We start from the raw sequence: 23,832 nt of genomic DNA on the forward strand, positions 1-23,832 counted from the left end.
TCAAACGGAAAATACATCAACAGGCAGACTACAGAAAAGCTTACTATCAAAGGTTAGAGGGGGGCTTTCTCAGAGGGCTTTTTACAGTTTTTCTATTCCCAATTAGCCGTTTAAGTGTACTTATTGAAAGTAGTAATTCTTTCATAGGCCGCCCTTTCTTAGTATTTGACGTTCCTTATATTGCGGTATGAGGCTTCGCAGTAGGTTGCAAACATTCATCACCCATGACTGTCCCCAATTGAGCTCAGAAGCTCAATGTCTATCATGACCTCTCTTTTAGAATGTCCAAGAGCAAGCAAACTATTCCTCCAGGAGAGGGCGCCAACAGACTACTAAAGAGATCATCATTACTCAAAGAAAACCCCAAAAACCAATGCATGATAGGAATAAACAGGTAACTTTCTTTGGAGTGGAAGCGGAGAGATCGCACCAGATGCCAATTCTAGATGTTATCACACCTGTGGTCACTGCAGCAGCAGGTGAATCCACTTTGTCCAAAAGGGATCTATTCCATTCAATTGCAAATGATCTAGATAAGACAGAGAACTGCAGCACGGGGACATAGCCGAGTTGGTCAGGTTGAGTGGTGATGAGTTTGCTATTTGGATGAATAAAGAAAGTCAAAAGTGTGAAAGATAAAAAACAAAAGGAGGAAGTGTGAAAAGTGAATGGGCCAAATTGAGGTGCATATGAAGACGTATGCTTTCTTCCAATTCATTAAATCGGGCTAATATGAATCAGGTGAATTGAGTTCTGCTTTTGGAAACTGGGTTAAGAAGGGGTGCACCGTTCCTGGAGGTACTGCAATACCAGGTCAATGCGTGGAGTGGACAGAGCAAGCTCTTTTTCCATCTCCCTGTTCTAAAAATCCATTTAATATATGGTCCCCAGATAGGGGACGTATCAGATATTAAACTGATAAGAACAGATACTACACTTGATCTTAGCCAAAAGGCCGAGAAGCGATAACCAGAATTGGTTTGGGCCTCGAGTGGCACCCTGGCCTATGCCGGACACATCTTAGGGAGAGAGAGCGAGAGGGAGACAAACCCACGCCTACACAAGACATTTTGTCACCCAAGCCAACCCTTGAAAAGGCTGCTTTGCAGAGCCAAAACAAGAAGAATGGTGCGTTTTGCAGCCGCCGCCCACTGCAATGAATCTGAATAACTCCTCCTTTAGGGCGCAAGCAACTCCCCTCCCCCTTGCAGTCTTTCCAATTCACGATACAAAAAGACGGACAGGACAGGTTGCCTGACTTTCCGTCACTGCCACCCTTTGCCATCCTTACCCGTAGAAAGCCCTTTCATCATCCCCAAACCCTAATCTTTTCCCTTTCCTTCCCAGCCCCCAAACCCTGCCCTCTGTACCTTTCTCACCACCCGCTTCCCTTCTCCTGTCATCCCCCTACCACCCGGGAAAAAAAGAGATTGCCCCCTCCTTCCACTAGCCCACCCTCCCACCCAAAGAACAACTTCTTCTGCGCAGCTTGTTTTCTAGGCAGCAGCGCTATTGTGATGTCATCGGGGGGCATTGTGACAAGCCGCCAGTGTTCCGTCTCTTCATGTTGTGCACAGTTCAAACGGAAAATACATCAACAGGCAGACTACAGAAAAGCTTACTATCAAAGGTTAGAGGGGGGCTTTCTCAGAGGGCTTTTTACAGTTTTTCTATTCCCAATTAGCCGTTTAAGTGTACTTATTGAAAGTAGTAATTCTTTCATAGGCCGCCCTTTCTTAGTATTTGACGTTCCTTATATTGCGGTATGAGGCTTCGCAGTAGGTTGCAAACATTCATCACCCATGACTGTCCCCAATTGAGCTCAGAAGCTCAATGTCTATCATGACCTCTCTTTTAGAATGTCCAAGAGCAAGCAAACTATTCCTCCAGGAGAGGGCGCCAACAGACTACTAAAGAGATCATCATTACTCAAAGAAAACCCCAAAAACCAATGCATGATAGGAATAAACAGGTAACTTTCTTTGGAGTGGAAGCGGAGAGATCGCACCAGATGCCAATTCTAGATGTTATCACACCTGTGGTCACTGCAGCAGCAGGTGAATCCACTTTGTCCAAAAGGGATCTATTCCATTCAATTGCAAATGATCTAGATAAGACAGAGAACTGCAGCACGGGGACATAGCCGAGTTGGTCAGGTTGAGTGGTGATGAGTTTGCTATTTGGATGAATAAAGAAAGTCAAAAGTGTGAAAGATAAAAAACAAAAGGAGGAAGTGTGAAAAGTGAATGGGCCAAATTGAGGTGCATATGAAGACGTATGCTTTCTTCCAATTCATTAAATCGGGCTAATATGAATCAGGTGAATTGAGTTCTGCTTTTGGAAACTGGGTTAAGAAGGGGTGCACCGTTCCTGGAGGTACTGCAATACCAGGTCAATGCGTGGAGTGGACAGAGCAAGCTCTTTTTCCATCTCCCTGTTCTAAAAATCCATTTAATATATGGTCCCCAGATAGGGGACGTATCAGATATTAAACTGATAAGAACAGATACTACACTTGATCTTAGCCAAAAGGCCGAGAAGCGATAACCAGAATTGGTTTGGGCCTCGAGTGGCACCCTGGCCTATGCCGGACACATCTTAGGGAGAGAGAGCGAGAGGGAGACAAACCCACGCCTACACAAGACATTTTGTCACCCAAGCCAACCCTTGAAAAGGCTGCTTTGCAGAGCCAAAACAAGAAGAATGGTGCGTTTTGCAGCCGCCGCCCACTGCAATGAATCTGAATAACTCCTCCTTTAGGGCGCAAGCAACTCCCCTCCCCCTTGCAGTCTTTCCAATTCACGATACAAAAAGACGGACAGGACAGGTTGCCTGACTTTCCGTCACTGCCACCCTTTGCCATCCTTACCCGTAGAAAGCCCTTTCATCATCCCCAAACCCTAATCTTTTCCCTTTCCTTCCCAGCCCCCAAACCCTGCCCTCTGTACCTTTCTCACCACCCGCTTCCCTTCTCCTGTCATCCCCCTACCACCCGGGAAAAAAAGAGATTGCCCCCTCCTTCCACTAGCCCACCCTCCCACCCAAAGAACAACTTCTTCTGCGCAGCTTGTTTTCTAGGCAGCAGCGCTATTGTGATGTCATCGGGGGGCATTGTGACAAGCCGCCAGTGTTCCGTCTCTTCATGTTGTGCACAGTTCAAACGGAAAATACATCAACAGGCAGACTACAGAAAAGCTTACTATCAAAGGTTAGAGGGGGGCTTTCTCAGAGGGCTTTTTACAGTTTTTCTATTCCCAATTAGCCGTTTAAGTGTACTTATTGAAAGTAGTAATTCTTTCATAGGCCGCCCTTTCTTAGTATTTGACGTTCCTTATATTGCGGTATGAGGCTTCGCAGTAGGTTGCAAACATTCATCACCCATGACTGTCCCCAATTGAGCTCAGAAGCTCAATGTCTATCATGACCTCTCTTTTAGAATGTCCAAGAGCAAGCAAACTATTCCTCCAGGAGAGGGCGCCAACAGACTACTAAAGAGATCATCATTACTCAAAGAAAACCCCAAAAACCAATGCATGATAGGAATAAACAGGTAACTTTCTTTGGAGTGGAAGCGGAGAGATCGCACCAGATGCCAATTCTAGATGTTATCACACCTGTGGTCACTGCAGCAGCAGGTGAATCCACTTTGTCCAAAAGGGATCTATTCCATTCAATTGCAAATGATCTAGATAAGACAGAGAACTGCAGCACGGGGACATAGCCGAGTTGGTCAGGTTGAGTGGTGATGAGTTTGCTATTTGGATGAATAAAGAAAGTCAAAAGTGTGAAAGATAAAAAACAAAAGGAGGAAGTGTGAAAAGTGAATGGGCCAAATTGAGGTGCATATGAAGACGTATGCTTTCTTCCAATTCATTAAATCGGGCTAATATGAATCAGGTGAATTGAGTTCTGCTTTTGGAAACTGGGTTAAGAAGGGGTGCACCGTTCCTGGAGGTACTGCAATACCAGGTCAATGCGTGGAGTGGACAGAGCAAGCTCTTTTTCCATCTCCCTGTTCTAAAAATCCATTTAATATATGGTCCCCAGATAGGGGACGTATCAGATATTAAACTGATAAGAACAGATACTACACTTGATCTTAGCCAAAAGGCCGAGAAGCGATAACCAGAATTGGTTTGGGCCTCGAGTGGCACCCTGGCCTATGCCGGACACATCTTAGGGAGAGAGAGCGAGAGGGAGACAAACCCACGCCTACACAAGACATTTTGTCACCCAAGCCAACCCTTGAAAAGGCTGCTTTGCAGAGCCAAAACAAGAAGAATGGTGCGTTTTGCAGCCGCCGCCCACTGCAATGAATCTGAATAACTCCTCCTTTAGGGCGCAAGCAACTCCCCTCCCCCTTGCAGTCTTTCCAATTCACGATACAAAAAGACGGACAGGACAGGTTGCCTGACTTTCCGTCACTGCCACCCTTTGCCATCCTTACCCGTAGAAAGCCCTTTCATCATCCCCAAACCCTAATCTTTTCCCTTTCCTTCCCAGCCCCCAAACCCTGCCCTCTGTACCTTTCTCACCACCCGCTTCCCTTCTCCTGTCATCCCCCTACCACCCGGGAAAAAAAGAGATTGCCCCCTCCTTCCACTAGCCCACCCTCCCACCCAAAGAACAACTTCTTCTGCGCAGCTTGTTTTCTAGGCAGCAGCGCTATTGTGATGTCATCGGGGGGCATTGTGACAAGCCGCCAGTGTTCCGTCTCTTCATGTTGTGCACAGTTCAAACGGAAAATACATCAACAGGCAGACTACAGAAAAGCTTACTATCAAAGGTTAGAGGGGGGCTTTCTCAGAGGGCTTTTTACAGTTTTTCTATTCCCAATTAGCCGTTTAAGTGTACTTATTGAAAGTAGTAATTCTTTCATAGGCCGCCCTTTCTTAGTATTTGACGTTCCTTATATTGCGGTATGAGGCTTCGCAGTAGGTTGCAAACATTCATCACCCATGACTGTCCCCAATTGAGCTCAGAAGCTCAATGTCTATCATGACCTCTCTTTTAGAATGTCCAAGAGCAAGCAAACTATTCCTCCAGGAGAGGGCGCCAACAGACTACTAAAGAGATCATCATTACTCAAAGAAAACCCCAAAAACCAATGCATGATAGGAATAAACAGGTAACTTTCTTTGGAGTGGAAGCGGAGAGATCGCACCAGATGCCAATTCTAGATGTTATCACACCTGTGGTCACTGCAGCAGCAGGTGAATCCACTTTGTCCAAAAGGGATCTATTCCATTCAATTGCAAATGATCTAGATAAGACAGAGAACTGCAGCACGGGGACATAGCCGAGTTGGTCAGGTTGAGTGGTGATGAGTTTGCTATTTGGATGAATAAAGAAAGTCAAAAGTGTGAAAGATAAAAAACAAAAGGAGGAAGTGTGAAAAGTGAATGGGCCAAATTGAGGTGCATATGAAGACGTATGCTTTCTTCCAATTCATTAAATCGGGCTAATATGAATCAGGTGAATTGAGTTCTGCTTTTGGAAACTGGGTTAAGAAGGGGTGCACCGTTCCTGGAGGTACTGCAATACCAGGTCAATGCGTGGAGTGGACAGAGCAAGCTCTTTTTCCATCTCCCTGTTCTAAAAATCCATTTAATATATGGTCCCCAGATAGGGGACGTATCAGATATTAAACTGATAAGAACAGATACTACACTTGATCTTAGCCAAAAGGCCGAGAAGCGATAACCAGAATTGGTTTGGGCCTCGAGTGGCACCCTGGCCTATGCCGGACACATCTTAGGGAGAGAGAGCGAGAGGGAGACAAACCCACGCCTACACAAGACATTTTGTCACCCAAGCCAACCCTTGAAAAGGCTGCTTTGCAGAGCCAAAACAAGAAGAATGGTGCGTTTTGCAGCCGCCGCCCACTGCAATGAATCTGAATAACTCCTCCTTTAGGGCGCAAGCAACTCCCCTCCCCCTTGCAGTCTTTCCAATTCACGATACAAAAAGACGGACAGGACAGGTTGCCTGACTTTCCGTCACTGCCACCCTTTGCCATCCTTACCCGTAGAAAGCCCTTTCATCATCCCCAAACCCTAATCTTTTCCCTTTCCTTCCCAGCCCCCAAACCCTGCCCTCTGTACCTTTCTCACCACCCGCTTCCCTTCTCCTGTCATCCCCCTACCACCCGGGAAAAAAAGAGATTGCCCCCTCCTTCCACTAGCCCACCCTCCCACCCAAAGAACAACTTCTTCTGCGCAGCTTGTTTTCTAGGCAGCAGCGCTATTGTGATGTCATCGGGGGGCATTGTGACAAGCCGCCAGTGTTCCGTCTCTTCATGTTGTGCACAGTTCAAACGGAAAATACATCAACAGGCAGACTACAGAAAAGCTTACTATCAAAGGTTAGAGGGGGGCTTTCTCAGAGGGCTTTTTACAGTTTTTCTATTCCCAATTAGCCGTTTAAGTGTACTTATTGAAAGTAGTAATTCTTTCATAGGCCGCCCTTTCTTAGTATTTGACGTTCCTTATATTGCGGTATGAGGCTTCGCAGTAGGTTGCAAACATTCATCACCCATGACTGTCCCCAATTGAGCTCAGAAGCTCAATGTCTATCATGACCTCTCTTTTAGAATGTCCAAGAGCAAGCAAACTATTCCTCCAGGAGAGGGCGCCAACAGACTACTAAAGAGATCATCATTACTCAAAGAAAACCCCAAAAACCAATGCATGATAGGAATAAACAGGTAACTTTCTTTGGAGTGGAAGCGGAGAGATCGCACCAGATGCCAATTCTAGATGTTATCACACCTGTGGTCACTGCAGCAGCAGGTGAATCCACTTTGTCCAAAAGGGATCTATTCCATTCAATTGCAAATGATCTAGATAAGACAGAGAACTGCAGCACGGGGACATAGCCGAGTTGGTCAGGTTGAGTGGTGATGAGTTTGCTATTTGGATGAATAAAGAAAGTCAAAAGTGTGAAAGATAAAAAACAAAAGGAGGAAGTGTGAAAAGTGAATGGGCCAAATTGAGGTGCATATGAAGACGTATGCTTTCTTCCAATTCATTAAATCGGGCTAATATGAATCAGGTGAATTGAGTTCTGCTTTTGGAAACTGGGTTAAGAAGGGGTGCACCGTTCCTGGAGGTACTGCAATACCAGGTCAATGCGTGGAGTGGACAGAGCAAGCTCTTTTTCCATCTCCCTGTTCTAAAAATCCATTTAATATATGGTCCCCAGATAGGGGACATATCAGATATTAAACTGATAAGAACAGATACTACACTTGATCTTAGCCAAAAGGCCGAGAAGCGATAACCAGAATTGGTTTGGGCCTCGAGTGGCACCCTGGCCTATGCCGGACACATCTTAGGGAGAGAGAGCGAGAGGGAGACAAACCCACGCCTACACAAGACATTTTGTCACCCAAGCCAACCCTTGAAAAGGCTGCTTTGCAGAGCCAAAACAAGAAGAATGGTGCGTTTTGCAGCCGCCGCCCACTGCAATGAATCTGAATAACTCCTCCTTTAGGGCGCAAGCAACTCCCCTCCCCCTTGCAGTCTTTCCAATTCACGATACAAAAAGACGGACAGGACAGGTTGCCTGACTTTCCGTCACTGCCACCCTTTGCCATCCTTACCCGTAGAAAGCCCTTTCATCATCCCCAAACCCTAATCTTTTCCCTTTCCTTCCCAGCCCCCAAACCCTGCCCTCTGTACCTTTCTCACCACCCGCTTCCCTTCTCCTGTCATCCCCCTACCACCCGGGAAAAAAAGAGATTGCCCCCTCCTTCCACTAGCCCACCCTCCCACCCAAAGAACAACTTCTTCTGCGCAGCTTGTTTTCTAGGCAGCAGCGCTATTGTGATGTCATCGGGGGGCATTGTGACAAGCCGCCAGTGTTCCGTCTCTTCATGTTGTGCACAGTTCAAACGGAAAATACATCAACAGGCAGACTACAGAAAAGCTTACTATCAAAGGTTAGAGGGGGGCTTTCTCAGAGGGCTTTTTACAGTTTTTCTATTCCCAATTAGCCGTTTAAGTGTACTTATTGAAAGTAGTAATTCTTTCATAGGCCGCCCTTTCTTAGTATTTGACGTTCCTTATATTGCGGTATGAGGCTTCGCAGTAGGTTGCAAACATTCATCACCCATGACTGTCCCCAATTGAGCTCAGAAGCTCAATGTCTATCATGACCTCTCTTTTAGAATGTCCAAGAGCAAGCAAACTATTCCTCCAGGAGAGGGCGCCAACAGACTACTAAAGAGATCATCATTACTCAAAGAAAACCCCAAAAACCAATGCATGATAGGAATAAACAGGTAACTTTCTTTGGAGTGGAAGCGGAGAGATCGCACCAGATGCCAATTCTAGATGTTATCACACCTGTGGTCACTGCAGCAGCAGGTGAATCCACTTTGTCCAAAAGGGATCTATTCCATTCAATTGCAAATGATCTAGATAAGACAGAGAACTGCAGCACGGGGACATAGCCGAGTTGGTCAGGTTGAGTGGTGATGAGTTTGCTATTTGGATGAATAAAGAAAGTCAAAAGTGTGAAAGATAAAAAACAAAAGGAGGAAGTGTGAAAAGTGAATGGGCCAAATTGAGGTGCATATGAAGACGTATGCTTTCTTCCAATTCATTAAATCGGGCTAATATGAATCAGGTGAATTGAGTTCTGCTTTTGGAAACTGGGTTAAGAAGGGGTGCACCGTTCCTGGAGGTACTGCAATACCAGGTCAATGCGTGGAGTGGACAGAGCAAGCTCTTTTTCCATCTCCCTGTTCTAAAAATCCATTTAATATATGGTCCCCAGATAGGGGACGTATCAGATATTAAACTGATAAGAACAGATACTACACTTGATCTTAGCCAAAAGGCCGAGAAGCGATAACCAGAATTGGTTTGGGCCTCGAGTGGCACCCTGGCCTATGCCGGACACATCTTAGGGAGAGAGAGCGAGAGGGAGACAAACCCACGCCTACACAAGACATTTTGTCACCCAAGCCAACCCTTGAAAAGGCTGCTTTGCAGAGCCAAAACAAGAAGAATGGTGCGTTTTGCAGCCGCCGCCCACTGCAATGAATCTGAATAACTCCTCCTTTAGGGCGCAAGCAACTCCCCTCCCCCTTGCAGTCTTTCCAATTCACGATACAAAAAGACGGACAGGACAGGTTGCCTGACTTTCCGTCACTGCCACCCTTTGCCATCCTTACCCGTAGAAAGCCCTTTCATCATCCCCAAACCCTAATCTTTTCCCTTTCCTTCCCAGCCCCCAAACCCTGCCCTCTGTACCTTTCTCACCACCCGCTTCCCTTCTCCTGTCATCCCCCTACCACCCGGGAAAAAAAGAGATTGCCCCCTCCTTCCACTAGCCCACCCTCCCACCCAAAGAACAACTTCTTCTGCGCAGCTTGTTTTCTAGGCAGCAGCGCTATTGTGATGTCATCGGGGGGCATTGTGACAAGCCGCCAGTGTTCCGTCTCTTCATGTTGTGCACAGTTCAAACGGAAAATACATCAACAGGCAGACTACAGAAAAGCTTACTATCAAAGGTTAGAGGGGGGCTTTCTCAGAGGGCTTTTTACAGTTTTTCTATTCCCAATTAGCCGTTTAAGTGTACTTATTGAAAGTAGTAATTCTTTCATAGGCCGCCCTTTCTTAGTATTTGACGTTCCTTATATTGCGGTATGAGGCTTCGCAGTAGGTTGCAAACATTCATCACCCATGACTGTCCCCAATTGAGCTCAGAAGCTCAATGTCTATCATGACCTCTCTTTTAGAATGTCCAAGAGCAAGCAAACTATTCCTCCAGGAGAGGGCGCCAACAGACTACTAAAGAGATCATCATTACTCAAAGAAAACCCCAAAAACCAATGCATGATAGGAATAAACAGGTAACTTTCTTTGGAGTGGAAGCGGAGAGATCGCACCAGATGCCAATTCTAGATGTTATCACACCTGTGGTCACTGCAGCAGCAGGTGAATCCACTTTGTCCAAAAGGGATCTATTCCATTCAATTGCAAATGATCTAGATAAGACAGAGAACTGCAGCACGGGGACATAGCCGAGTTGGTCAGGTTGAGTGGTGATGAGTTTGCTATTTGGATGAATAAAGAAAGTCAAAAGTGTGAAAGATAAAAAACAAAAGGAGGAAGTGTGAAAAGTGAATGGGCCAAATTGAGGTGCATATGAAGACGTATGCTTTCTTCCAATTCATTAAATCGGGCTAATATGAATCAGGTGAATTGAGTTCTGCTTTTGGAAACTGGGTTAAGAAGGGGTGCACCGTTCCTGGAGGTACTGCAATACCAGGTCAATGCGTGGAGTGGACAGAGCAAGCTCTTTTTCCATCTCCCTGTTCTAAAAATCCATTTAATATATGGTCCCCAGATAGGGGACGTATCAGATATTAAACTGATAAGAACAGATACTACACTTGATCTTAGCCAAAAGGCCGAGAAGCGATAACCAGAATTGGTTTGGGCCTCGAGTGGCACCCTGGCCTATGCCGGACACATCTTAGGGAGAGAGAGCGAGAGGGAGACAAACCCACGCCTACACAAGACATTTTGTCACCCAAGCCAACCCTTGAAAAGGCTGCTTTGCAGAGCCAAAACAAGAAGAATGGTGCGTTTTGCAGCCGCCGCCCACTGCAATGAATCTGAATAACTCCTCCTTTAGGGCGCAAGCAACTCCCCTCCCCCTTGCAGTCTTTCCAATTCACGATACAAAAAGACGGACAGGACAGGTTGCCTGACTTTCCGTCACTGCCACCCTTTGCCATCCTTACCCGTAGAAAGCCCTTTCATCATCCCCAAACCCTAATCTTTTCCCTTTCCTTCCCAGCCCCCAAACCCTGCCCTCTGTACCTTTCTCACCACCCGCTTCCCTTCTCCTGTCATCCCCCTACCACCCGGGAAAAAAAGAGATTGCCCCCTCCTTCCACTAGCCCACCCTCCCACCCAAAGAACAACTTCTTCTGCGCAGCTTGTTTTCTAGGCAGCAGCGCTATTGTGATGTCATCGGGGGGCATTGTGACAAGCCGCCAGTGTTCCGTCTCTTCATGTTGTGCACAGTTCAAACGGAAAATACATCAACAGGCAGACTACAGAAAAGCTTACTATCAAAGGTTAGAGGGGGGCTTTCTCAGAGGGCTTTTTACAGTTTTTCTATTCCCAATTAGCCGTTTAAGTGTACTTATTGAAAGTAGTAATTCTTTCATAGGCCGCCCTTTCTTAGTATTTGACGTTCCTTATATTGCGGTATGAGGCTTCGCAGTAGGTTGCAAACATTCATCACCCATGACTGTCCCCAATTGAGCTCAGAAGCTCAATGTCTATCATGACCTCTCTTTTAGAATGTCCAAGAGCAAGCAAACTATTCCTCCAGGAGAGGGCGCCAACAGACTACTAAAGAGATCATCATTACTCAAAGAAAACCCCAAAAACCAATGCATGATAGGAATAAACAGGTAACTTTCTTTGGAGTGGAAGCGGAGAGATCGCACCAGATGCCAATTCTAGATGTTATCACACCTGTGGTCACTGCAGCAGCAGGTGAATCCACTTTGTCCAAAAGGGATCTATTCCATTCAATTGCAAATGATCTAGATAAGACAGAGAACTGCAGCACGGGGACATAGCCGAGTTGGTCAGGTTGAGTGGTGATGAGTTTGCTATTTGGATGAATAAAGAAAGTCAAAAGTGTGAAAGATAAAAAACAAAAGGAGGAAGTGTGAAAAGTGAATGGGCCAAATTGAGGTGCATATGAAGACGTATGCTTTCTTCCAATTCATTAAATCGGGCTAATATGAATCAGGTGAATTGAGTTCTGCTTTTGGAAACTGGGTTAAGAAGGGGTGCACCGTTCCTGGAGGTACTGCAATACCAGGTCAATGCGTGGAGTGGACAGAGCAAGCTCTTTTTCCATCTCCCTGTTCTAAAAATCCATTTAATATATGGTCCCCAGATAGGGGACGTATCAGATATTAAACTGATAAGAACAGATACTACACTTGATCTTAGCCAAAAGGCCGAGAAGCGATAACCAGAATTGGTTTGGGCCTCGAGTGGCACCCTGGCCTATGCCGGACACATCTTAGGGAGAGAGAGCGAGAGGGAGACAAACCCACGCCTACACAAGACATTTTGTCACCCAAGCCAACCCTTGAAAAGGCTGCTTTGCAGAGCCAAAACAAGAAGAATGGTGCGTTTTGCAGCCGCCGCCCACTGCAATGAATCTGAATAACTCCTCCTTTAGGGCGCAAGCAACTCCCCTCCCCCTTGCAGTCTTTCCAATTCACGATACAAAAAGACGGACAGGACAGGTTGCCTGACTTTCCGTCACTGCCACCCTTTGCCATCCTTACCCGTAGAAAGCCCTTTCATCATCCCCAAACCCTAATCTTTTCCCTTTCCTTCCCAGCCCCCAAACCCTGCCCTCTGTACCTTTCTCACCACCCGCTTCCCTTCTCCTGTCATCCCCCTACCACCCGGGAAAAAAAGAGATTGCCCCCTACTTCCACTAGCCCACCCTCCCACCCAAAGAACAACTTCTTCTGCGCAGCTTGTTTTCTAGGCAGCAGCGCTATTGTGATGTCATCGGGGGGCATTGTGACAAGCCGCCAGTGTTCCGTCTCTTCATGTTGTGCACAGTTCAAACGGAAAATACATCAACAGGCAGACTACAGAAAAGCTTACTATCAAAGGTTAGAGGGGGGCTTTCTCAGAGGGCTTTTTACAGTTTTTCTATTCCCAATTAGCCGTTTAAGTGTACTTATTGAAAGTAGTAATTCTTTCATAGGCCGCCCTTTCTTAGTATTTGACGTTCCTTATATTGCGGTATGAGGCTTCGCAGTAGGTTGCAAACATTCATCACCCATGACTGTCCCCAATTGAGCTCAGAAGCTCAATGTCTATCATGACCTCTCTTTTAGAATGTCCAAGAGCAAGCAAACTATTCCTCCAGGAGAGGGCGCCAACAGACTACTAAAGAGATCATCATTACTCAAAGAAAACCCCAAAAACCAATGCATGATAGGAATAAACAGGTAACTTTCTTTGGAGTGGAAGCGGAGAGATCGCACCAGATGCCAATTCTAGATGTTATCACACCTGTGGTCACTGCAGCAGCAGGTGAATCCACTTTGTCCAAAAGGGATCTATTCCATTCAATTGCAAATGATCTAGATAAGACAGAGAACTGCAGCACGGGGACATAGCCGAGTTGGTCAGGTTGAGTGGTGATGAGTTTGCTATTTGGATGAATAAAGAAAGTCAAAAGTGTGAAAGATAAAAAACAAAAGGAGGAAGTGTGAAAAGTGAATGGGCCAAATTGAGGTGCATATGAAGACGTATGCTTTCTTCCAATTCATTAAATCGGGCTAATATGAATCAGGTGAATTGAGTTCTGCTTTTGGAAACTGGGTTAAGAAGGGGTGCACCGTTCCTGGAGGTACTGCAATACCAGGTCAATGCGTGGAGTGGACAGAGCAAGCTCTTTTTCCATCTCCCTGTTCTAAAAATCCATTTAATATATGGTCCCCAGATAGGGGACGTATCAGATATTAAACTGATAAGAACAGATACTACACTTGATCTTAGCCAAAAGGCCGAGAAGCGATAACCAGAATTGGTTTGGGCCTCGAGTGGCACCCTGGCCTATGCCGGACACATCTTAGGGAGAGAGAGCGAGAGGGAGACAAACCCACGCCTACACAAGACATTTTGTCACCCAAGCCAACCCTTGAAAAGGCTGCTTTGCAGAGCCAAAACAAGAAGAATGGTGCGTTTTGCAGCCGCCGCCCACTGCAATGAATCTGAATAACTCCTCCTTTAGGGCGCAAGCAACTCCCCTCCCCCTTGCAGTCTTTCCAATTCACGATACAAAAAGACGGACAGGACAGGTTGCCTGACTTTCCGTCACTGCCACCCTTTGCCATCCTTACCCGTAGAAAGCCCTTTCATCATCCCCAAACCCTAATCTTTTCCCTTTCCTTCCCAGCCCCCAAACCCTGCCCTCTGTACCTTTCTCACCACCCGCTTCCCTTCTCCTGTCATCCCCCTACCACCCGGGAAAAAAAGAGATTGCCCCCTCCTTCCACTAGCCCACCCTCCCACCCAAAGAACAACTTCTTCTGCGCAGCTTGTTTTCTAGGCAGCAGCGCTATTGTGATGTCATCGGGGGGCATTGTGACAAGCCGCCAGTGTTCCGTCTCTTCATGTTGTGCACAGTTCAAACGGAAAATACATCAACAGGCAGACTACAGAAAAGCTTACTATCAAAGGTTAGAGGGGGGCTTTCTCAGAGGGCTTTTTACAGTTTTTCTATTCCCAATTAGCCGTTTAAGTGTACTTATTGAAAGTAGTAATTCTTTCATAGGCCGCCCTTTCTTAGTATTTGACGTTCCTTATATTGCGGTATGAGGCTTCGCAGTAGGTTGCAAACATTCATCACCCATGACTGTCCCCAATTGAGCTCAGAAGCTCAATGTCTATCATGACCTCTCTTTTAGAATGTCCAAGAGCAAGCAAACTATTCCTCCAGGAGAGGGCGCCAACAGACTACTAAAGAGATCATCATTACTCAAAGAAAACCCCAAAAACCAATGCATGATAGGAATAAACAGGTAACTTTCTTTGGAGTGGAAGCGGAGAGATCGCACCAGATGCCAATTCTAGATGTTATCACACCTGTGGTCACTGCAGCAGCAGGTGAATCCACTTTGTCCAAAAGGGATCTATTCCATTCAATTGCAAATGATCTAGATAAGACAGAGAACTGCAGCACGGGGACATAGCCGAGTTGGTCAGGTTGAGTGGTGATGAGTTTGCTATTTGGATGAATAAAGAAAGTCAAAAGTGTGAAAGATAAAAAACAAAAGGAGGAAGTGTGAAAAGTGAATGGGCCAAATTGAGGTGCATATGAAGACGTATGCTTTCTTCCAATTCATTAAATCGGGCTAATATGAATCAGGTGAATTGAGTTCTGCTTTTGGAAACTGGGTTAAGAAGGGGTGCACCGTTCCTGGAGGTACTGCAATACCAGGTCAATGCGTGGAGTGGACAGAGCAAGCTCTTTTTCCATCTCCCTGTTCTAAAAATCCATTTAATATATGGTCCCCAGATAGGGGACGTATCAGATATTAAACTGATAAGAACAGATTTGATTTAACAGCATCTTTATTATCATGCACTACTCACAAAAAGGTAACAAACCGTGTACAGTGCCGCAGCCCCGTACACACAGAACTATACAATCCTTCTTACATAGCCATAGAGTACGACGCACTAAACTATACATCACACTCCTATGCTTATCCATAACACTCAAGCTGAAAGAAAAAGTTAGACAATAAATAACGACGAACCGGCGATTGGGGGATGGGGGTAGGGGAAAAGGGGGATAGGGTGGGGAAATCACAGGCCCGAAGCTTTATTGAAAGACGCACATAACGGGAAAAGGAGGGAGGGGGCATGGAAGAGGTCTAAACCTCCTCCTCGGCGCTGTCGTCCGGACTGTCCATGATGGAATAGTCTCTGAGCAGGCTGTGGATCAGCCTGCGGCAATCCTGGATAGACATCCTCTCCCTCTTCAAGATGAGCCGGTTCCTGGCGACCCAAATAGCGTCCTTAAAGCAGTTCATAAGGCGCCAAGCCTCCTGGATGGCTCCAACGGTGTGAGTCCCAGGGAAGAGTCCATAAAGTACGGAATGGTACGATAGGCTCTCTCTGGGGACGGAGTTCCTCAGGTCATCCTCCAGGGCAACCAACAGGCGCTGTGCGAAACGGCAGTCCCAAAAGGCGTGCAGCGATGTTTCCTCCACGAAGGGGCACCTTGGGCAGTACCGGGTTTTGCACAGGTTCCGGGCGTGCATGAATGACCGGACGGGCAGTCCGCCCTGTATCGCCATCCATGACAAGTCCTTGTGCCCGTTGGTCAATCCAGCCGATGACACGTTTGTCCAAACAGTCTCCAGTGTGTCGTGATGAAGTCCTGGAATGTTCTCCATTTCGTCCTTGGCTCTGATGAGTTTGTGGATAGTCTTTGGCTTCCACAAATCAGGCTTGAGTCCCTCCAGTTGGTGTTCCCTCACAAACCGAACCACGTCTCCGTAGAACCATGGCGCCGTCCAGTTGTAGGGGAAGGAGCTGTCCCACTTGTCCCAGCCTAACCGTCTCCAAAGGGGGAGCAGGAAGAAGCGAGACATGGACCCACCCGCGGAACCTCTCTTGACTCGCAGAGTTCGGCGAACGCAGTCACATACGAAGGAGGATCGCAGGAGGGTGGGGATATCGGGTACGCCCTTCCCACCCTTGCGAGGATCCTTGTACATGATGCTCCGCTTTACTCTGTCCATCTTGGATCCCCAGACAAAACGAAACACCGTCCTGGTAATGGCCCTGCACACGGTGGCAAGGGGGGGCCAGGCCTGGGCCGTGTACTGCAGCACGGGCAGTACCTCGTTACGCAGGACCAGTGCTTTGCCCTCACAGGTGAGGCGTCTGAGGCTCCACAGACCGATCCGTTGGGTGATCTTGGTCAAGCGTTCCTCCCAGGACTTGAGGGCTGCTCCTTCCTTCCCGAACCAGACTCCAAGAACCTTGATGAAATCCGGCTGGATGCTGAAAGGGAAGGGGGCGGAAGAGGCCGGCTGCCAGTCCCCGAAGAGCATGGCTTCCGACTTCCCGCAGTTGACTTTGGCTCCCGAAGCCCGTCCGAAGGTCTCACAGGTCTGGACGAGGGTGTCGACTGAGCGCCGGTCCGCGCAGAAGACAGTCACGTCGTCCATGTAGAGCGAGCACTTGACCTCGAAGCGTTCTGGTCCTGGTGCGGTGATCCCTCTGATCTCTCCATTCCGCCGGATAGCCTCTGCAAAGAGTTCTATAACACAAACAAAAAGAAGAGGTGACAGAGGACAGCCTTGTCTGACCCCTGAGAGGACCGGGAAGGGGTCAGTCTTCCAGCCGTTCACCAACACCGAGCTGTGAATATCAAAATACATTAGTTGGACATACAAGCAAAACATGTTACCCAAACCTAACCTGTGCAGAGCTTTGCCCAGGAACTCATGGGAAACACGGTCGAAGGCCTTTTCCTGATCCAACGAGATCAGGGCTGCGTGCACCCGGCGGGCTTTGATGTACTCGACCGTGTCCCGCATGAGAGCCAGGCTGTCTGCGATGCGACGTCCGGGGATGCCGCAGGTCTGATCCGGGTGGATGATCCGTCCGATAACAGTCTTCAATCTCGTTGCCATCGTCTTGGCCAGGATCTTGTAGTCGACGTTCAGAAGGGTGATGGGACGCCAATTCTTCAGGTCGCACCTCTCTCCTTTACGCTTGTACAGGATCGTGACCATTCCTTCCCTCAGAGATGGAGGCATTCTGCCCTCCACCACCATCTCCTCATACAGCCCTAACAGGTCCGGACAGATTAGGTCTCCCAGCGCTACATAGAGCTCTGCTGGGAGGCCGTCACTGCCCGGTGTCCTGCCAGAACTAAAGGATTTGGCGGCCGAGAGCAGCTCGTCCACCGTCAGAGGAACATCCATGGCCGCCGCGTCTGCAGGGTCAAGATGGTTAGTGATACCTGACAGGAACTTATCGGCGGCCTCGGGGTCAGTAGTCTTGCGGGCGTAGAGTTCGCTGTAGAAGTCGCTGACGACCTTCATCACGTTCTCTTTCCCGCGTCGCATGTTTCCACTCTCGTCTCGTAGTTCATTCATGGGCGTGTGACCGGCGTGGAGTTTCCTGAAAAAGAACGAGTTACATTTCTCACCCTTCTCCAGGTTCTCCACTTTGGAACGGAAGACAATTCGCTCGGACTCCTCCTCGAAGTGCCTTTTCAGGCTCCTCTTAGTCTCCTCCAGCTCCTCTCTCACGTCCCAGCCGCATCGAAGAAGGTCCTGCAGGGAACGCAGCTCACGCTGGAGTCTCCTGAAGTCCCTCCTCTTCAGACACGCCTGTTGTTGACTCTTTGCCTGAAAGAAGAAACGGAACTCGAGTTTAACGTATTCCCACCAGTCAGAAACAGACTGGAAGCCCGCCTTGTAGGCCCGCCACGTGGAGTAGGCAGCTCTAAGCTCCTCCAGAATCTCACCCTTTTCCAGCAGAGAGCAGTTCAGCTTCCAGGAGCCCGGGCCAATGGGGAAGCCATGGCCCAGCACACCTTGAAAGTGAATGGCTCTGTGGTCAGAGAAGAAGCAGGGGACCATCGAGTGCCCACTCCGCCCAACCGCCCGAGAGGTAAACACAAAGTCAATCCTGGAACGCAGCGAGCCATCGGATCGGCACCATGAATAGTTCACGGATCCGTGTCCGATGGAGCCAACAACGTCCACAAGAGAGGCTTCGGTCACCATCTCAATGAGCAGTTTGGATGTGACGTCCAACTTGGCAGCCGTTCCAGAACTGCGTCCATCCTCCTCAATCGGGCAGTTGAAATCCCCGGCCATCACTACCGTCCTGGCGGTAGCGAGCTGAGGGCGCAGGGCTTGGAGGAGCTCCAGTCGATCGCTCTTCACAGGAGAAGCATACACATTGATGAACCTGACAGGTTCTCCCGCCCAGGTGCCATCCACGAGCAGTAACCTGCCGCAGACGATTTCCTGAACAGAGTCCAATGTGAAGGCGCTTCCCCTGATCAGCACGGCGACCCCCGCGGACCTACAGTCGCCCCCGCCAGACCAGTAGGATGGGCCATGGGTCCACTCCCTGGCCAGATGGTTGAAGGACCTAGAGGAGGGAAGGGAGCATTCCTGCAGGAAAAATACATCACTAGACTGAGTGTTAAGGAACGCAAAAATTGTCTGACGTCGGAACTTGTCTCTGATGCTCCTAACATTAATGGAAAAGATGTTAATGTTAGCAGTCATTGGAGGAAAGAGAAAGTTAGAGCAGGCGGTGTGCCTTAGTTACCACTCCGGTCGGGCGGTTCTTCCTCTTTGGCACCTGCTGGTAAGGGTATCTCCAGCAGACCCTCTTCTGCTAGCTGATCAAGCAGGGATGGTGCCTCAGTGGCTTCCGACTCCTCCATTTCTTCTTCGGCCACAAGGGACTCCACCATCTGCTCCAACACGTCCGGTTCTGGGAGGAGGCCATCCTCCTCTTCCTGGGGTGGGTTAAGGTCCACAATGAACAGCTTGGAAGGTTCTGCGACAGGACTATCTTCCACCTTCCTTTTCCTTTGGCCTGTACCTGAGGAGACAAGAGCTGGAAAATCCTCCTCGGTGAAAAGTGCAAGAGTGCTGAGGCCCTCTGCTCTCATGGTCTGGGGAGGGAGAGTGGGCTTTGGGGGGGGGGTGAGGAGACCGACTGAGGAGTAGGGAAATGAGGTGGAGGTAGTGGAATCCTCAGTAGGGTTGGCCGGGGGGGGAGGGGTTTGGACAGGGGTGACAGGGGGGGGGACCAGGGAGGGGGCAACAGTTTTCTTACCCTTCTTTTCCCTGGACTCCGTGGCTGCTGGGGCATCGGCTGGAGCCACGGTCGCCGGGTTCTTGGCCGCCTTGTCCTTGGCCTCTGTGGCCTTGGTCGTAGCTGCCTTGGTCGACGAGGCTGTGACTACCCGATACTGGGTCGCCGCGGCAACCCTTGCCCAGGATTTCTCCCGCTGTGGGCAGTCCTTGTAAAGGTGGTCCGCCTGTCCACATAGGTTGCAAGTCTTCTTCTTTGGGCAGTCCTTGGAGCTGTGTCCTGTCACCCGGCAAACCCTGCAGGCGTCCTCCTTGCAGGTCTTCATCGAATGCCCTTTCCCGCCACATTTCCTGCAGTTGTGTGGCATGTCCGGGTAGTAGATGAGACCAAAGGAGTTTCCCAGAGAGAATGTCGGGGGCAGGTGCTGGAGACCATCCTCGGATGCTGGTTCCCTGTAGAGTCGAACGGTTACTGACCACTTACCCGTCCAGAATCCGTTGCCGTTAAGGATGTGGGATGGCTCCCTCACCACTGTGCAGAGACGTCCCAGGAACGTGGAGATGTCTCTTCCTGGGGTGTGCGGGTTCCGCATGGAGACCGTGATCCTCTTCTCATCCCTCTGTATAGGACAGGATCCTAAAAAAGAATGAAAAGGGGAGTCCGGCATCGCTGCGTTCATCGCCTCCCAGTATCTCCTGCAGGCATTCACCGTGGCAAAGGTTACCAGAAAAATGCCAGTCATGAAGGTCTGGACACTAAGGGTTTCCGCCCTGGAGAAGCCCTGATCCAGAATCATCTTCTTGCAGAACACGTCGCTGGACATGTCCGGCAACCTACCATCCACCGCCTTTAGCTTCAGGGCGACCGTCTGCCGCATCCAAGGCTCCAGGGTTGGAGCCTTTTCAGGCGGCGTCCGGGCTCCCTCCGGCTGGCTGGCGTCGGAGGTAGGGGCCTCTTGGGCCGAAGAAGCCTCTGGATGAGCCTTCCTGGAGGTCCCTGGGTCCTGAGCCTTCTTGGCTGCCTTCTCTGGCTTGCTTGCCATGGCTGGTTCCTGCTTGAGTTCCCGGAGCTGGATCTTGGATTCTTCTCCGGGTGTCTTCTCCCGCTGTGTTCCTCCTCGAAGTTCCTCTGGTCTCCCCAAGTCTTCTCCGAGCCTTCGTCTTCTTGCTTCTTTCTGCCAAGCTCTTCTTCCGTCCGATCTCCCTCTTCCGGTCTCGGCTGGGCTTTGGAGCTCGTCTCCCTGATCGTATCTCGTCAAGTGTAGCTAGCTCAGTTTGTTCTGATAAGAACAGATACTACACTTGATCTTAGCCAAAAGGCCGAGAAGCGATAACCAGAATTGGTTTGGGCCTCGAGTGGCACCCTGGCCTATGCCGGACACATCTTAGGGAGAGAGAGCGAGAGGGAGACAAACCCACGCCTACACAAGACATTTTGTCACCCAAGCCAACCCTTGAAAAGGCTGCTTTGCAGAGCCAAAACAAGAAGAATGGTGCGTTTTGCAGCCGCCGCCCACTGCAATGAATCTGAATAACTCCTCCTTTAGGGCGCAAGCAACTCCCCTCCCCCTTGCAGTCTTTCCAATTCACGATACAAAAAGACGGACAGGACAGGTTGCCTGACTTTCCGTCACTGCCACCCTTTGCCATCCTTACCCGTAGAAAGCCCTTTCATCATCCCCAAACCCTAATCTTTTCCCTTTCCTTCCCAGCCCCCAAACCCTGCCCTCTGTACCTTTCTCACCACCCGCTTCCCTTCTCCTGTCATCCCCCTACCACCCGGGAAAAAAAGAGATTGCCCCCTCCTTCCACTAGCCCACCCTCCCACCCAAAGAACAACTTCTTCTGCGCAGCTTGTTTTCTAGGCAGCAGCGCTATTGTGATGTCATCGGGGGGCATTGTGACAAGCCGCCAGTGTTCCGTCTCTTCATGTTGTGCACAGTTCAAACGGAAAATACATCAACAGGCAGACTACAGAAAAGCTTACTATCAAAGGTTAGAGGGGGGCTTTCTCAGAGGGCTTTTTACAGTTTTTCTATTCCCAATTAGCCGTTTAAGTGTACTTATTGAAAGTAGTAATTCTTTCATAGGCCGCCCTTTCTTAGTATTTGACGTTCCTTATATTGCGGTATGAGGCTTCGCAGTAGGTTGCAAACATTCATCACCCATGACTGTCCCCAATTGAGCTCAGAAGCTCAATGTCTATCATGACCTCTCTTTTAGAATGTCCAAGAGCAAGCAAACTATTCCTCCAGGAGAGGGCGCCAACAGACTACTAAAGAGATCATCATTACTCAAAGAAAACCCCAAAAACCAATGCATGATAGGAATAAACAGGTAACTTTCTTTGGAGTGGAAGCGGAGAGATCGCACCAGATGCCAATTCTAGATGTTATCACACCTGTGGTCACTGCAGCAGCAGGTGAATCCACTTTGTCCAAAAGGGATCTATTCCATTCAATTGCAAATGATCTAGATAAGACAGAGAACTGCAGCACGGGGACATAGCCGAGTTGGTCAGGTTGAGTGGTGATGAGTTTGCTATTTGGATGAATAAAGAAAGTCAAAAGTGTGAAAGATAAAAAACAAAAGGAGGAAGTGTGAAAAGTGAATGGGCCAAATTGAGGTGCATATGAAGACGTATGCTTTCTTCCAATTCATTAAATCGGGCTAATATGAATCAGGTGAATTGAGTTCTGCTTTTGGAAACTGGGTTAAGAAGGGGTGCACCGTTCCTGGAGGTACTGCAATACCAGGTCAATGCGTGGAGTGGACAGAGCAAGCTCTTTTTCCATCTCCCTGTTCTAAAAATCCATTTAATATATGGTCCCCAGATAGGGGACGTATCAGATATTAAACTGATAAGAACAGATACTACACTTGATCTTAGCCAAAAGGCCGAGAAGCGATAACCAGAATTGGTTTGGGCCTCGAGTGGCACCCTGGCCTATGCCGGACACATCTTAGGGAGAGAGAGCGAGAGGGAGACAAACCCACGCCTACACAAGACATTTTGTCACCCAAGCCAACCCTTGAAAAGGCTGCTTTGCAGAGCCAAAACAAGAAGAATGGTGCGTTTTGCAGCCGCCGCCCACTGCAATGAATCTGAATAACTCCTCCTTTAGGGCGCAAGCAACTCCCCTCCCCCTTGCAGTCTTTCCAATTCACGATACAAAAAGACGGACAGGACAGGTTGCCTGACTTTCCGTCACTGCCACCCTTTGCCATCCTTACCCGTAGAAAGCCCTTTCATCATCCCCAAACCCTAATCTTTTCCCTTTCCTTCCCAGCCCCCAAACCCTGCCCTCTGTACCTTTCTCACCACCCGCTTCCCTTCTCCTGTCATCCCCCTACCACCCGGGAAAAAAAGAGATTGCCCCCTCCTTCCACTAGCCCACCCTCCCACCCAAAGAACAACTTCTTCTGCGCAGCTTGTTTTCTAGGCAGCAGCGCTATTGTGATGTCATCGGGGGGCATTGTGACAAGCCGCCAGTGTTCCGTCTCTTCATGTTGTGCACAGTTCAAACGGAAAATACATCAACAGGCAGACTACAGAAAAGCTTACTATCAAAGGTTAGAGGGGGGCTTTCTCAGAGGGCTTTTTACAGTTTTTCTATTCCCAATTAGCCGTTTAAGTGTACTTATTGAAAGTAGTAATTCTTTCATAGGCCGCCCTTTCTTAGTATTTGACGTTCCTTATATTGCGGTATGAGGCTTCGCAGTAGGTTGCAAACATTCATCACCCATGACTGTCCCCAATTGAGCTCAGAAGCTCAATGTCTATCATGACCTCTCTTTTAGAATGTCCAAGAGCAAGCAAACTATTCCTCCAGGAGAGGGCGCCAACAGACTACTAAAGAGATCATCATTACTCAAAGAAAACCCCAAAAACCAATGCATGATAGGAATAAACAGGTAACTTTCTTTGGAGTGGAAGCGGAGAGATCGCACCAGATGCCAATTCTAGATGTTATCACACCTGTGGTCACTGCAGCAGCAGGTGAATCCACTTTGTCCAAAAGGGATCTATTCCATTCAATTGCAAATGATCTAGATAAGACAGAGAACTGCAGCACGGGGACATAGCCGAGTTGGTCAGGTTGAGTGGTGATGAGTTTGCTATTTGGATGAATAAAGAAAGTCAAAAGTGTGAAAGATAAAAAACAAAAGGAGGAAGTGTGAAAAGTGAATGGGCCAAATTGAGGTGCATATGAAGACGTATGCTTTCTTCCAATTCATTAAATCGGGCTAATATGAATCAGGTGAATTGAGTTCTGCTTTTGGAAACTGGGTTAAGAAGGGGTGCACCGTTCCTGGAGGTACTGCAATACCAGGTCAATGCGTGGAGTGGACAGAGCAAGCTCTTTTTCCATCTCCCTGTTCTAAAAATCCATTTAATATATGGTCCCCAGATAGGGGACGTATCAGATATTAAACTGATAAGAACAGAT

At 48.4% G+C, this 23,832-nt stretch overlaps 10 non-coding genes and 3 pseudogenes across 10 annotated transcripts; all 13 read right to left on the reverse strand.

Annotated features, from left to right (window-relative positions):
- Positions 1–776: 776 nt before the first annotated feature.
- On the reverse strand, positions 777–967 carry LOC142285805 (U2 spliceosomal RNA). Its single transcript, XR_012747138.1, has one exon. It is a non-coding gene; the product is annotated as a U2 spliceosomal RNA (small nuclear RNA).
- A 1,387-nt stretch (positions 968–2,354) lies between these two features.
- LOC142285807 (U2 spliceosomal RNA) lies at positions 2,355–2,545 on the reverse strand. Its single transcript, XR_012747139.1, has one exon. It is a non-coding gene; the product is annotated as a U2 spliceosomal RNA (small nuclear RNA).
- Positions 2,546–3,932: 1,387 nt separating this feature from the next.
- On the reverse strand, positions 3,933–4,123 carry LOC142285808 (U2 spliceosomal RNA). The gene has a single exon (XR_012747140.1). It is a non-coding gene; the product is annotated as a U2 spliceosomal RNA (small nuclear RNA).
- Positions 4,124–5,510: 1,387 nt separating this feature from the next.
- Positions 5,511–5,701, reverse strand: LOC142285809 (U2 spliceosomal RNA). Its single transcript, XR_012747141.1, has one exon. It is a non-coding gene; the product is annotated as a U2 spliceosomal RNA (small nuclear RNA).
- Positions 5,702–7,088: 1,387 nt separating this feature from the next.
- Positions 7,089–7,279, reverse strand: LOC142285781 (U2 spliceosomal RNA). Its single transcript, XR_012747115.1, has one exon. It is a non-coding gene; the product is annotated as a U2 spliceosomal RNA (small nuclear RNA).
- Positions 7,280–8,666: 1,387 nt separating this feature from the next.
- LOC142285810 (U2 spliceosomal RNA) lies at positions 8,667–8,857 on the reverse strand. Its single transcript, XR_012747142.1, has one exon. It is a non-coding gene; the product is annotated as a U2 spliceosomal RNA (small nuclear RNA).
- Positions 8,858–10,244: 1,387 nt separating this feature from the next.
- On the reverse strand, positions 10,245–10,435 carry LOC142285812 (U2 spliceosomal RNA). The gene has a single exon (XR_012747144.1). It is a non-coding gene; the product is annotated as a U2 spliceosomal RNA (small nuclear RNA).
- A 1,387-nt stretch (positions 10,436–11,822) lies between these two features.
- On the reverse strand, positions 11,823–12,013 carry LOC142285813 (U2 spliceosomal RNA). The gene has a single exon (XR_012747145.1). It is a non-coding gene; the product is annotated as a U2 spliceosomal RNA (small nuclear RNA).
- Positions 12,014–13,400: 1,387 nt separating this feature from the next.
- Positions 13,401–13,591, reverse strand: LOC142285814 (U2 spliceosomal RNA). The gene has a single exon (XR_012747146.1). It is a non-coding gene; the product is annotated as a U2 spliceosomal RNA (small nuclear RNA).
- Positions 13,592–14,978: 1,387 nt separating this feature from the next.
- Positions 14,979–15,180, reverse strand: LOC142285817 (U2 spliceosomal RNA; annotated as a pseudogene).
- A 5,428-nt stretch (positions 15,181–20,608) lies between these two features.
- On the reverse strand, positions 20,609–20,713 carry LOC142285829 (U2 spliceosomal RNA; annotated as a pseudogene).
- A 1,387-nt stretch (positions 20,714–22,100) lies between these two features.
- On the reverse strand, positions 22,101–22,291 carry LOC142285815 (U2 spliceosomal RNA). Its single transcript, XR_012747147.1, has one exon. It is a non-coding gene; the product is annotated as a U2 spliceosomal RNA (small nuclear RNA).
- Positions 22,292–23,678: 1,387 nt separating this feature from the next.
- On the reverse strand, positions 23,679–23,832 carry LOC142285825 (U2 spliceosomal RNA; annotated as a pseudogene; the record flags this gene model as incomplete).

This window comes from Anomaloglossus baeobatrachus, unplaced genomic scaffold (genome assembly GCF_048569485.1).
Source record: "Anomaloglossus baeobatrachus isolate aAnoBae1 unplaced genomic scaffold, aAnoBae1.hap1 Scaffold_622, whole genome shotgun sequence".
Taxonomy (NCBI): domain Eukaryota; kingdom Metazoa; phylum Chordata; class Amphibia; order Anura; family Aromobatidae; genus Anomaloglossus; species Anomaloglossus baeobatrachus.